Below are 2,812 nucleotides of genomic sequence, written 5' to 3' on the forward strand. Positions count from 1 at the left end.
AGAAATCCAGAGTTGATTAGTTTAGAGAGGATTGTTCATTTTGTCCAAGTTCACAAGAAAATGAGGAAAGAGGGGCACCTGCGTGTGTCAGTGGGTTGAGCCTCTGCCTTTGGCTCAGGTCATGATCTCAGGGTCCTGGGATGGAGACCCACATCAGGCTTTCCGCTCAGTGGGGTGACTGCTCCCCCACCCCCTGCCTGCTTCTCTGCCTACCTATGATCTCTGTCAAATAAATAAATAAAATCGTTAAAGAAAGAAAAAAGAAAATGATGAAAGAGCATAATGGTAATTAACTGGTCAGAGAGGACACTTTTTTGGGCTGTTCTGAGTTAGGTGACACAACTTCCCAGAACACAGATCACTTCTGTGTTCCCTAGGTAGGCTACCCTCTCTGAAGGCTATCCAAACTGTTATGTCTCAATGTTCTGGAATTTTTTTTTTTTAAATTCAAGAAACTTTTTAACTAAAATAGTCGGAACTCCATTGAAACATGCTCTTACATAGGATCTATAGGCAAATAAGGGAATTAATATTTTCATTTAGGGGGCACCTGCGTGGCTCAGGCATTAGAGCGTGTGACTCCTAATCTCAGGGTTGTGAGTTTGAGCCCCACTTTTGGTGTAGAGATTACTTAAAAATAAATTCTTTTAAAAAAAGAAAATATTTTCCTTCAAGTACTGATCTGATGGCAGGAAACCCTCAGAAAATGCCAGGCTGGAGAGATGACAATAGGCTCATGAAAGGCAATCATCCCGAATCTCGTCGCATGAGCCAAATTGAGCAGGAAAGAAGGCATGGCTGTTAGAATTGGTGGCTTGAGATTTGAGCCTGTTTCCAACCCATGTCCTAACTGCCTCTAGAAAGAGTACTCCAAGTACCCACGGTCTCTTAAAGGAGAGGACTTTGGCAAAACGAAAAATATGTCTCAGAAAAGAACAGGTGAAGAAGCACCAAGCTGCTTCCCTGCTACTTGGAGAGGAACAAGAACCCCTGAAGGTGGTGTCGTACAGAAAATGGGCCATGGTGTGGGCAGCACCTGTGTTCAGTGATGTGGCAGGTGTCACCAGAAAGCGTTACTAGCAGACAGCAGAGCAACGGAATGCAGAGCGACAGGCAGCAGCTCAACAATTCTATGACAGAAACAATCTCTACGGCCCAGCCTCTGGGGATTCCTAAAGGAAACCATGAAGGAGGTTGTGTCATCATGGGTTCTTAACTTCTTTGAAAAGGCAAGTGAGGGTAATAATTAGAGTACTTGTTGCGAGAATTACATCATATGACGAGCATTGAAAACAAATACTAATTGTTACATTGATAAACATGTTAATTCATTAATTTTAAATGGGGTCATTTATTAGTCAGGACTATCATACTGGTCATATTGGTCATACTGTTTTGAGAACATACCAGGCACACTCTTGCTTGGGTGTCTTTAAATAAACTGTTCTCTTTGCCTGAAATAATTTTCCTCCAGATATTGTGAGAGCTGGCTCCCTAAAGTCATTTATTCAAATGTCAACTCAATGAGGCATTTCCTGGTCATCCAGGAATATCTTATTCCCCTATCCTGCTTTCTTTTTCTCTGTAGCACCTAGTATTCTCTATTATATTAGATATTTATGTATTTAGTTTCCTCTCATTAGAATATAAGTTCCATGAAGTGTGGAGATTTTTCCATGTTTTGTTCACTCTTATGTCCTTAGTGCCTTTAAGAATGTTTGACAGAGAGTAAATACTCATATCTGTTGACTACATAAAAGATGTTTACTACTTTAACGACATGAAAGATCCAAGCATCTCCTTCCGTTTATTGCAAGGCACATGGGAGGTCTCAGAACAAAAGGATATCTTTTGCTAATATCAGTTGGTCCCAAGAAGTACAGGGAGCCTGTATTAGTGCCTTGAAATTTAAACCCATTATTCATTCCAGTCTTTCATTCACTCATCACTAGTCATATTTATGTATTTATGTAGGAGTCCCTAACATGAGCCAGATACTAGCTTGGTACTGGGCATCCATCAGTGAAATTTCACAGAGCTTATATTCTAGCTAGGTCAGGGTTGGGGCTAGAGGATGGGGAGAGAACCCAAGACCCAAATGACCTTTGTCATTTCACCATGCTAAGTCATTGCTGAAGTTCTAAGTCCTTCTTCTGGGTTATCTATACTCTCCCATGTTCTCCTCATACTTCTTTGTGCTATCTCCCCTTGACCTAGTACTTTGTTTAATCAAGTATTAAATCTCTTATTTTTCTCTTGCAACAGGGAATTTTCAGACAATTACTGTATTTGGCCGAGATCCAAATCCAAATCCAGAGTCAGCTCTGAACCCGGCACTAAAGCAGCACTGAGCTGATTATATAAATGGCAACGTGCAAATACAACTTCTCGGAGAACCCACAGTAAAGAGGGTGCTCCGTGAATAAGTGGTTTCATTTCTCTCTGAGTAAAGGTTGGAAGCTTTAGATGCAAGAAAAAGAATTTTACTTCCTGCAAACATTTATTCATTAAATGGTTAAGAATTTTTGAAGAGGGGCACCTGGATGGCTCAGTGGGTTGAGCATGAGTCTTTTGATACTTGGGGTTGTAAGTTTGAGCCCCATGTTGGGTGTAGAGATTACTTAAAAAAAAAAAAAAAAAAAAAACAAAATCTGGGGCACCTGGGTGGCTCAGTGGGTTAAATAAAGCCTCTGCCTTCGGCCCAGGTCATGATCCCAGAGTCCTGGGATCGAGCCCCACATCTGGCTCTCTGATCAGCAGGGAGTCTGCTTCCCTTCCTCTCTCTCTGCCTGCCTCTCTGCCTACTCGTGAT

Source organism: Mustela nigripes, chromosome 3 (genome assembly GCF_022355385.1).
Source record: "Mustela nigripes isolate SB6536 chromosome 3, MUSNIG.SB6536, whole genome shotgun sequence".
NCBI lineage: Eukaryota > Metazoa > Chordata > Mammalia > Carnivora > Mustelidae > Mustela > Mustela nigripes.